The sequence below is a fragment of the Varroa jacobsoni genome, unplaced genomic scaffold (genome assembly GCF_002532875.2).
Source record: "Varroa jacobsoni isolate VJ856 unplaced genomic scaffold, vjacob_1.0 contig00291, whole genome shotgun sequence".
In the NCBI taxonomy this organism is placed as follows: Eukaryota; Metazoa; Arthropoda; class Arachnida; order Mesostigmata; family Varroidae; genus Varroa; species Varroa jacobsoni.
Genome location: NW_019214443.1, coordinates 97437 through 109890, shown reverse-complemented (window position 1 = coordinate 109890; position 12454 = coordinate 97437). Strand labels below are relative to the sequence as shown.

General features: G+C 40.0%; 1 long non-coding RNA gene across 1 annotated transcript; it reads right to left on the bottom strand.

Moving 5' to 3' along the window:
- Window positions 1-1282: 1282 nt before the first annotated feature.
- LOC111271039 (uncharacterized) lies at window positions 1283-7121 on the bottom strand. The gene is made up of 5 exons (XR_002686618.2): window positions 6716-7121; window positions 6313-6560; window positions 5848-5973; window positions 5258-5409; window positions 1283-1800 (listed from the first exon to the last, which is right to left on the bottom strand). It is a non-coding gene; the product is annotated as an uncharacterized LOC111271039 (long non-coding RNA).
- Window positions 7122-12454: the final 5333 nt, after the last annotated feature.

Below are 12454 nucleotides of genomic sequence, written 5' to 3'. Positions count from 1 at the left end.
AGTTCCAATCAATTTCTAAATTGTTCTCACTTATACTGTTTCCAATTTCCCAGAATAATCAATAAATATTTCGAAATAGACATTCTGCATAGCAGAAGTCTAAGTGGCAACAATTACTTAAGACGCTCAAGACAAACTAAACCGGCATGAAGCAAAATATAAAAATAACCACTATTAGACGTAGTCCCAGCCGTCTCGACCTTAGGCGCACCGTACATCTCTCCACCCGCCATACTGGATTGGCAGTGCGCCAATACAGAATAGGGCGGCCCTAGGGCAATTACTAAAAAAATGAACGGCCAATAATTAAGCCTCAGGTCTGCAGCATCTTTTGCTAGTAATCAGCAGCTTGATATACCTATGACAGGGCCGAAGTCCTAAAGTAATGTAGCAGCAGGTGCTTCGATGATGTCTGCAGCATTCGAGAGTTGCAGTCGTCGGGCAGCTGCAGTTGGAGGCGCTCGTCGGCAGTAAAGGGAGCTACATAGCGATAGCCATGCTTGGCCTACTGAACTTACAAGCAACGCTGGGAGTATGGCACAAATGATGGCATCGTGCCAGGAATTCTTAGCGTCTGCATTTTGAGGCTTTTTACTCCTGTTCCTTTAGATTCAGCAGCTATTTGAGATCTACAGAAAGGCCGACACCTTTAGCGACTCCATTAGGAGTATTCACTTCGTGAGCCGACCAGACGATCATTCGCAAATCTGCAGCCTATACTGCGTTGTTCCATTTTCATGACACCGTTTCTTTAAAATAAAGGAATATAGTAAACTAATTATACATGTACGTTTCTGCGATGCTTTGACAAGTCGCTCTTCAAAGACTTGTAAGTGTCAAATAATAGAAATTTAGTATTACGGGATTTACGGTCTACGCAAATAGACGCGCACACAAAAAAGTGTGCGGAATTTTTTTAATTAATTTAAAATGCTACTGTTCCCAATACAAGACGAGAACAGCAGAGCTGAGCTTTTTAGAAGGAATGACAGTCGATTTCCCACAATTACATAGTATTGTAATTTTCGAGAGAAGCTAGTAAATAACTTGCATATCGTACAAACGATCTAGTCGTTTCGTGTATCCGTACTTACATAGCATTCTATAGGCACGGGCTATTTCGTGGCCAACTTAGTTTGTTTTGTTTACGAACGTGCGCTTCTTTCGCGCGCATCGGTCGTTGTTGAATTTGCAGTCTACGTTCTTCTGCAAATTCTTTTAAACGGACGGCTCAAATAGAAGAAGGTACTACGGCCTGTGAATGGCCTAATTATACCAAAAATGTTTAGAAATGATTATGGACAAATGTCTTTATGTAGTACGCCGCTATGGTCTGCAGAATGTCTATCAGGCCCGTAACTTAGAATAAATATTTAATAACTAACTATAGCAGTACGTCGTCACAGGTTCCACTAGTAGTATCCATACAGCAGCGCCGTATTAAGCAGCGACGAAAAAAACGGAAAACAGGACAGCGTAGTATAGTTAATCGCTCTCTCATATGACGTATTTTTTTTCTATATCACTACCTAGTTCTACTGTCTGTCACATAGCTATGAATAGTGTTAGCGGCATTAATGGTTATAGCGTAGTCCGGGTCAGATGCAAAATCAGATCTGACGGTCCGCAACCTTAGAAAGACACTTGCGTCTTTAGCGAAGCGGTAAAAATCGCAATGGACTGTTTCCTGCGTGTCCATGAAGTGCATTTACCTCACACAGCCTGAAGTCCCAAAATACTGTCATAATTTCGATTAGCATCCACGCTGCGCACTCGATGTGACCCTGAATTCGTCCTGGCCTATTTAAAAAACGAAGAAGTAAGAATCTGTTATTATTAATTACGTTTAAGTGTATACTTATGAAATATCGCAATGATGTCATAAAAAAGCGGTTTATAAAAATGTACTGCTCACATTAGGTATTTACAAATGTACTTCTAATTTAAATAGATATATAGCCGTACAGTCATCATCGAACCGTCACACTGTTCGATTATGCACATCTTTCTAAAAGATCAATGAGTCGTAAATCTCAACATGAAGACGACGACCCCACCAGATCACCTCCTAGCTTCGGGCCCTTTCTATCCGCCCCCTTTTTAAAGATCTTTTATATTCTCGTGCTATGAACTCAAAGTACGATTGTTAGTAAGATCTACTAAGTAAGTAGTAGTTGTTTTAGCTTGTCCCTAAACTTGTGTGTGTTTGTTAGTAGGATAAGTGTCGCAAATCTACTCTTGCGAGATTTTATATTTCTAACGCGCTATGAATCTCCCTATAGAATAGACCTTGCAGATCTTACATAAACTAACGAAATACCCTTCAGTTTTTGTGCACACTGAGTTATTTTACAAAAATCATTACGCTTTTTTCCATTATCAAAATAACATAGTTCTTTTAACCCAAGAGTGAAAATCGAATGTTATATATAGTTGCCGCGCAAAAGATTTGCTATGCTCTAGTTCGACCTTTATATTGAGGTTGGCTAAGTAATCCAAAACATCTCTTTGCTGCCCAGTCGAACAACCGATATAAGCTAGACGCGGAACCAGCGAGCCTTTTAGATACACGTTTGCGCATATGAATCTATCCCCAAAAACGTAGTCATTATACGCTATTACAATGCAATCGATATTTCTTAAGCCGAAGTTTACACACGACACACGAACGTGCTGTTTTCCCGCTTACTACCCGATAGTTTATGCGTCCCAACATGACGCAAAGGTCACGGAACTAGAAGTAGCCGTATTCGTAATAACAGTAGTGGTGCCGAGCACACGATTTTGTTTGCTCCCGGAGGCAATGACGAGTTATAACGCACTTACGTGTTCTTTCGATAAGTCGCATGCGACTATAAGCGGTTGTAGGTAGTGTTGCTCTATAGGACGGTGGTATAATATATGCGACGGTGATCGAATTGACAACAGGAAGTTTATATGCATGTTGCAGACATTTTACCTTATAATTTCAGCATATACGCAACGAGCTTCGCTGCGCATGCTTAAATCTCAAGTCCACGTTACCTGGACATCAATAACTTTTCCGCACCGGTTCAAGTATTAACATTTTTCAGGCCGATTGCACTTAATGTCGTTTTCAGTCAATTATTGGTAATTACAGGTAGGTATTACGTGTTTCACGGGTTTATAGGGGGTCCAATGTAAAGGTGTCGAAATACCCCAAAAAATGTCGGCGTTTTTTTCTTATTAATTCCATGTTCTTAGTATTGTTGGTTCGGCCCCGAATTTAACTCGCCAAAGCTTAGTCGTTAGCATCGGAGTAGGTTTTTTGCGACTCATACCTGTACAGAATTAGTGAGTTATTTATGTGTATGTCACTTGCTGCTAGTAATTTTTGTAACGTTTATGGAGAGCAATCTACAGAAGCAAAGCACGTCAACTGTTTTTTTGACATTTTGAAACCACATGGCCGTAAGTTAGCTCGAGAATCAGACGGTAACGTGGACTACGCCCAAACGGTAAGCATTCAGAATCTTGAGACTTTTTCAATAGCCTGGATTGACGCTTTGTGGCTTGTCTGACAATCACCCCCCTTTCAGTAACTGCGAAAGCGGGTCCTGCCAACCTTAGAGGCATTAGTGAAATACACATTTTTGTTACCTGGATCAGTTATATTTAAAACTTTTCTAATAACTCGATAAGAGCTTTTATCATTTAAAGAAGACGCACATTGCAGAACATTAAGCAACTTCGTTTTGTTAACAAAACTGTATCGTTCCTTAGTACTATAAACGTATGCACTGGTCTTTTGTAAACGTACGCTTTTTCAGTTTCACTCGATTTCAATTTTTTTCTACTCTCATCTTTGTATAGCTTTGACAGTCAGTCTAGAAGACCAGTTCTGCGCTAGTACCCATTAAGCGTTGTACTATGCCGCAAGGTAGGGTTTAGTTTGTCATCATAGATGTTTGTGTTGTTAACAGTGAACGTTCTTCCTCGTTGTGATTTTCGGTGACACGTTTGCGCGTTCGGTGTTTGACACGTTGTTGTTGTGCCTAACACGATCTCTATAGCCCTCGTCTAACCTCACCATTTATCACCAGTTGTCATACGGCAACTGACTGACTGCCACTAATAATGGTAAAAGATTCACGCGTTCTTACCGAGAGAGAAGAGAAAGACCTCTGATGGAGCGACCGCCGGCCAACTAGAGGGACCGACAGGCAAAGAAATTTAACTGCCACGGTACTAGCAAGGTCACCGCCGAAGAAGATCAAAATGACCACAATGAATGAAGAAAAATTAAATTTAAATAAAATAAAGAAAAAAACAGCTGTTGAAAAGCGGAGCAGGACTCAAGGCGAAAGGCAAGGCATATAACCCTGTCCAAAATCAGAAAAGCCTCCAGCCGCTTTTTACTTTTCACACTTTAGCGCCGACGATTTTTTATGACAAAAAACTTCACTACGAATACGCAAGGACCAGTCGGATATCTCGTTTAAGCTGTTGAAAAGTTATGAATCTTTAAAATCGGTGCTATAAATAAAAAGAGAAAAAAAAAGTACAAATTTGAATGTTTTAGCTCGTGCCTTCGTAACGGACTCGAACCATACAAACTCCGCCAGAACCCCTTTTCATACGAATCGTACTATACCAAATATTTCATAACGAGGCCAACCGACCTATTGTGGACACTTTTTTTTAAAGCCCTTTGATCTCCCTTTTGTTTGACGCCACTGACAGAAATGTATCAGAACCTAAAAAAAAAAAGGAACAAGTGTTAACCGTTGTTCTGTCCATTATAAATGTATCCAGATCAGGCAACTTGACATAACTTCATAAAATAGTAGGCCCTTGAATAGATTGAGACCAGTTTCTATGAGAAAATGATGCCAATTACGCTACTTTACGGAAACTTTTCACCACCTTGTGTGAAAGTAGCAGTGATAAAGCCTTAGAAAATGGATATACAGCATACGTAGAATCGTTACTAAATTGGTATTGCGAAAAAAAATATAGCGTTAATTAGCATTCTGGCTGATAAAATCCTAAAACCTAACCTAACCTTCAACTTAGAATGCGTGGTGTTATTAGAAATGTTTACATCTTTTGTGAATCAAGATTGGATGAAGGACTTTAAGATGCGCTCCGTTTCGTGTTAATCTGCAATGGAATAATTTCTGAATACGAGATAGAAATTTGTAGGTTATTCTAGTTGAAAGGCCATGACTTCTACTATCAATCTAACTAAGCCAATAGTATCAGCACCAACAAAGAGGTCTCCCTGCCTTCGTACCACTTAGCCCACTAGGGCTGACTGACGTCGATCAACAACGTGTTATCGAACGGTGTCTGACTCAGTAGCGGTGCATGGGGTCCAAATGCTAAAGCGCGTCAGGATCTTGAGGTGATGTCCGCGGGGGAAGGTTCTTGAGAGTTCTCGGCGCCCTGCAAGCAGTAGAGAAAGGAGAGCTTAGGACCAACGGAAAGAGAACTATTTATCTTACGATTATTGCGCGTTGATAACTGCGTGTGGTCGCGCGGCAATGCCACAATAAGAGACCAAATTTATCTCTAGAAACGAGCTTTTGTTACCGTACTTGAACCATCCAGCCAGCCTGTAACAGTCGAAGTGTATTAGTAGCTATATATGAATTGGCTAGGATACGCTGTTGTTTTAGGTGTCATAAATCAGGCTTAGATATGTGGAAGACTAATCAAAATAAGCAAGCAAAATGTGCAACTTACGAATTTCTCCGCAATCGTTTTGTAGAAAATAAGCGTTATTTACGCAAAATTATCGAAATTATCAATAGCCACCATCATCTCTTCCTACATCAGTCCTAACTATTGAGGAGTCGGGTTAAGAATCTCTCAAACGATTACCCATCGGTTCCAATCAATACGCCACGGGCTATACGCAGCTCAAACTTTGGAGAAGATGGCAAATTAGTTACTCAGAGGCAACCAGACGACGTTTTATTAGCGATACATTTAGTTTGTACCGCGAAGCTAAAAAACAAAAAAAGCAGAGCAGAGGTGCTTTTAATGAAATAGTTTAAGGTAATGCGAAGAATGATTGTTGATCCATTTGTTCTTGCGCTAAATGCTCAAAATTATTAGAAGCCATTATAAATGCATTTTGATAGAATTTAATATTGTACGCTACAGTATTATATATGATAGACCGTATAGTCTGCCAAGGGGTGTGAAAATCACTTGTAGTTAATATTATATAATGAGGCGTTTTGTGATCCTTGTTCAACGGTAAATACATCATGTTTTACTGACTCACGAAGCGGCAGCTTGTATAGCGATCAATAATTTTTATTCGACTCTAATCTAACTCACCTTGCTGACTGGATATACTTTCACTTCCAGCCGCTTATTGTGGTCCAGCTGTCAAATACACTCGCGTTTGCTTATGACTATAGTATCCTGGCGTCTCCTATGCTTTTTGTCCTGTTCTAGCCTATTGCCCCATGTACATTCACGACAGCTATACTGAACAGGCACATAATGACATCCGCATTAATCACGGATTAAAGGGTGTTTGAGACCTTGCTGTGGCAACTCACGAAATGAGGCGGCAGGAAGCCCTGTTTGAAGAACGACATGTTCGGTGACAGTGGTACTTTTTTCATTTAGCACTTACGCGCTGCACGCTATAGTTGTAACAAGCATTTTTTTCTATTATTATTCCGAACAGAGCAATAGTCATCATGCGATTGCCACCATGCTTATTGCTACTCACGAGTTGAGACGACATCAAACGACAAAAGCCGTGGTTTTTTAGTCGTAGGGAAATAGGAGAATCTTAATAACTATAAAAACTCGCTAGAGATGCTTCGATTTTGGTCTGTTGTTGAGTCGATAGCTATAGAAACCGTGGCCAACAGCGTGAGCAACTTTAAACGTGCAATTAAGGTAATCGAAGAAACTTGTGTATAGGAAGAGTTCAGAGGGCAAAAGCCAGAACGCACCGCAAGAAGGAATTGATAGAGATATATTTACTTTTTTGCCTTCTTCAAGTACTTGTTCCGGTAGTTTTCCATTTGCTGTCTTTCCCTATAGCTCTCGCATTAGGGTGCTCATTGTCGTGTGTGCACCTTCTGTCCTTTCTTACCTCTCTTCTCAAGATAGAAAAAAAAACACGCTGCTTTAAGGAAGTGTCGCCTCTTCACACGGTCTAACACATACGACATGAACAGAAGACCCACGCGTAACCCGCAGGCAAAACAAAAAAATTAACAAACAACATGACAGCGAAGTGGACGCTGTTCAGAAAAAAGCAGTTGATCAATTTGGTAGATGTTATTGTGTCCCTAACATCAAGCAGAGTTCTCCGGATAACTAATTTCTGCGGACTGCTGATGTTAAACATAAGCACTAGCATGGACGTTGTTTCTTGCTGTCAAAAGCTGCTTCAAATAATTTTAGTGAATTTAAATGAGGAAGAATGATTTGTATCCAGTCTTGACGGAAATTCAACTGTATAGCAGATAACTGATAAATGTCATTCGTAGACGTAATCCAGGTTCGTCTAATGTGCTTGACGCCTAACCGAGGTCTAGGCGTAAAAGTGGAGGCAGTTGGGAGTGCTCAAATGTATATTAGTTTCGCTTACATTTCATGGCGAAACCACACGAAGGGATAGTCCGACAAAGCAGGTGTTACATCGATGTGTGCCTTTAGTCAAATGATGCCTCGATACGTATGTGGTCCGTAATCTATTTAAGCACGCAGGTCTTTTACTACTCATCCGCAGATAAAACTTAATCCTTTTCAGTAGAAGCAAGGCCATGAGTTCGATCATGTAGCATGATGTTCACGTCACATCTAGCTGAAGGTATAGCATGTTGTATACTCTCATTTTTGGGCATTTTAAGCGAAATCGATAGTTGCATTTAGAAAGGTCGCATGCTTTCCACTGATGATTCGTACGTATCGAATTCGTATGACACCCGACAGGGACCGACTGAACTAGTGTAAATAAGGTCAAAGATCTTTAGCCCCATCCGAACCTTCGAACGTAAGGACGTTACTAAATACAAATTCTAATTCAATTCAGAAAAATACCAGCCTATACATCAACATTCTGTGGAAAAGAAAAGAATAGATTCTACTAGCATACAGGTCTAGTGGAGACAAAAGGCTGCTTCAGATATACTTTTACAGCAATGGCCGCAGCAGGAATTCCACAGGGCTATGTTTTTTTGAGCATGGAATTAGCCAGTCATTGTTAATGTTCTGACTTCTATTCGACATTTAAAATGAGTCTCTTGCGGATCTGCGGACATTCTTCATGCCCCGACAATGCCCGTCACCTTTGACAATGGCGTGGCCAACTATATTAGACTCAGTCTTGTCTAAAATAGCCACGGAGGCATGAGCGGGTTGGTTAGACCCAGGGTGATCGGACTCAAACGGGTTCACATTTCCTATAACCATGTTCCTTTATATACCGCAATGAATAAAATAATAGTAGTATTACACTAACTAATATTTTAGTTTGCGATAGATGCAGCGTCCTAAGAGGAGACCTCACCTGTTACGCTATATACGCGTCACGCTAAATACGTTAACAAAATTCATCAGAACAGCTGGTAAAAGTATATTGTGATGGCGCTAGTAATATTAAAAGACGTTACGACTAAAAAGCTATGCATAGGAAATAGTGTCTGTGATCCTCATATTCTTCAGATCAATCGAGTAGAATCTTCAACGAACCTAATTCACGAAAATTAATTCAACTACAGGTCTGCCTCGTTTCACTTCGAAATATATGGCTCAACTGCCTCAAAATAGTTCGATCTTTACTGAGTGATGTCCATACAGTAATTCTAAGGCAAATTAAACATACTATATATGTTTATTCTCCAACTTTAGTAGATACCTTCGGTTAGTGATCGATCCATACGAAACGTCTAGTATATTTTACAACGGAGTATATTATAAAGAACTATAGGGATAATTTACGACATATGCTCTCTATTAAAAAATATTAAGTACGTTACTGATAATGAACCGATACTGATATGGCATCTGGTCAGAAATAAATTCAATGAACATTTTTTATCCGAATGATGGACCGCACCGTGGCCACCCTCAAACAAACCTTATGCAGAAACAAGGCAAGAAATAGTGGTTATTATTTAATGAATGCCGAGTGGAAGATATTTGTGGCCAGTATAGACAAAAAGGAAACCCTAGGGTTCAGAGCATGCAAGAGACAAATCGCAACGTTAGGCTCAAGTAAGATCGTTTACATTCTGAAAAAGGATCCTCTACACTGAGTACTTGTATACTCACAAAAGTTTGCGGTAACGGCCCAGTGAATCTTACCCACATCAATGGCTAAAGAATTAGACCGACATATGAACAGAACAAACGAGAAGACGATCATCACCATAAGTCTAATGAGAACCAAGCAGGACAAAATCGCTACAACGATCACTGATCATCCCTGGCCTGGGTATATCGTTAAAAGTAATTATTCTGCGTCGCAATTTAGGCTTAAAGGTCGCTATGGCATTCGCATAGTATTCGTACATGTAGCCGTTGTATGATATAAATGAACGTATCGCAGCAACTCTAGGCAGAGCAGATTGCAGAGCCATGGCAGTAGTCGCATAGTAAGTACGGTATTTTTAGACATTGGCAAAGCTTTTTAAGAAATATCTTACTATAAATCTAGAATTGCCCGGGCCCCACTGATGCGCCAGTTGTCTTCGAACGCCGGCCAGATTCCAGAGTTAGAACCCCCTCAAAGCTCTCGTCTTCTACCTTTGCGTTTATTGTAATGCCAATTTGTTATTTCTTATACTGAATCCCAATTAACACAACGTAGATCAAATCAATACCGTTGGTACGGACACGGATATTATTTCGTCAATCTGTGACTTCACTGAAGGAATTGATGATACGGAACACAAAAAACAGTCAGGATATATGGCAATCTCGCTTTGAAAAATCAAGCTCAATAATGTAGCATAAGGTACCATTTTGAATTAAATCGCCGAACCATACTAATCAGTTCCACATCAAAGTGAAATTATTAACCCCATTATCTTCAAATAAATGTAAGATATTTATATAGGTATAGAATATTTTTCTTTAAAAGAATGCCTCTTGGACTACTCCTTTCGAACCATTCCGTTTTCCCTTTATAAATACATATCCGGAACGTTCTACAGACATAAGGCAACTCAAAATCTGGACTATTCTAGAATAATTTATAGGTACATATTCAGAGAAAGGGATGTTCCGGTTTTGATAAATGAATTGGCACTCAGTCGGCTATTGTTACAGATGAACCACAGATTTTGGATGAACAGTCCAAATTTAGGATTCTAGACAAGCGTTCGCATGACCTGTGAAAACGTATATGAAGGTCGTTCATACGGCAACTATGCGTTCTATTAATGCAAGGTTAATGTCTGTAGAACTTGTTGAATCATAGTTCCGATATGGTTGGATGCTTCTAACGAGAGAAATGATCGTTAGAGGTCAGGCAGCACTCAGTAAGGTACCGTATCATGATCGATGCCTTGGTCGATCTCCGTCTTCGAGCCGATGATTATCTTGGTCTTTCGTTAGGGCGCACCTGCGTAGCAATCAAATATCCAAGGCATAGCCACAACGGAGATACGACTATTTGTGCACCTATGCCCGTCCCGTGTACTTGACGAGCATCAAATAGTTCAGAAACTGCCTCTCGGTCGCTCGTAACAAGTGTAGGCCCGACACTGGTTATGCTGTTGCCCCACGCCGTATGGAGCCGTCTTTGCTTCGGTCATAGAGAGCTAAAGCCCGTATGAACTGCATGAGATATTTTAATCTGCCCTATTATTCAATAATTTTTTAAATCTCATTGTTATAATCATGTTTTTTGCCACTGAAGAGGTAATGGCGACCACGATGGTTAGGTTTCGACATAAGCTATGCGCCATCCGCACCATCTTTCCCTCAGCCTGTACAAGTAAAAAAAAAAATCCGCCATAATTAATCATTCAATGATCGATAATCACAGTTAAGCACACAGATATTTCTTGATCGATACAATTGAGCCTTGTTGAGCCCTGTGTCGCTGACATGAGCCTGTTCATTATCTAGAAGTTTTGCGCTCATCGTATGCTAACGCTCTTAAAACACGGATAAAAATGAGCATGAATTTAGTTCCGATACGATTCATCGATTTATGCCAAAGTCATTTTTTCAATAAACGCACCTTCGCTTTTTGGTCGTGTCCAGATGGAGTCCACAGGTAAGCGATGCTTGACGAGTTACTAGACTCGGATCTGTAGGCTTTCACGAGGTATATTAACAGGTAATTGTAGGTGCAGAGACGGCCGCGTGGAGCAAGTTGGTTGCATACAGCAGGTTAAAGGATTGCGCATAATATAATAAATGTTGTGTACAAGATAATACATGATATATAGACAACTGTATGCCTTAATCGATATGTCTACGCGTCGAAGAGATTCAAGCAGATCGATCGGATACATTGAGTTTTTCTGACATCTATTTAAATAATTTAGCTTTCTTTCTTTAGCATATTCGATTTAAGCTAAACTAGGGAATGATACTTTGGGACCTGACAGGCTCCTTTCAGCCTAGTAACCCGCATAATTAGCTATCATGCGTAAAAGGAATGCCCACTGAAGCCTGAAGGCATTGATAAAGAAATGTTCAGTATGATCATATACACAACATACCTGAGCAAGGCTGGTGACCATTGGCGAGCGATACAAATAACAGCTAGCACAAGACATCTTCTCGAATCGAAAGAGAATCTCTCAGGTCCCCTAACAGTATTTACCGAAATGGGTCTCTGTTTACTAGCAAAAAATTACACAATTACGAAAAGGCTATAGTAGTATTACGGTATTTTTTCTAAATTTTCAGTTATTCTAAAAAATCCGCTAAATCCAAGAGTAAGAGACTCGATTACGAAATGATGAATCGCAAACTACGTTTTGACGATGGTGCAGCCGTAGTACGTTTTTCTGCAAACCGGAGGGCCACACAGGTGGTTCAAGCTCAAATCCAGAATATAGACACACTTTGATCCTTAAGTAATGATCCGATAAGCTGGAAAGGCGATGAATAAATTATAGTGTTCCTCTTTTTCCGTTCGGTTTTTCCGGATTGTTCGTACTAAACAATTTACTCCGACAGACTTTGAAGGAACGCTAAATTGTTAGTGGTACCGGAACCGCTTGCAAAAGGCGCATTCATAAAGCGTTTCTATCATTTTTTGAGAAATTATTAGTCGACCATATTTTATTATTTTACATACTATAGTCCCACTGTTCTAGAGATAAGTGAAGAGAAATAAAATAGAACTACACGATCAATTTATTCGGTTCAACGTTCAGTCACTGTTGGAGATCTTCAATAGCATTTACTTGGGTTACAGAGTTGATCATTGAAGACTTGCATGCGAACTGACTTTGGGTTTGTTGGGTCTTACACTTGATGAGCTATATAA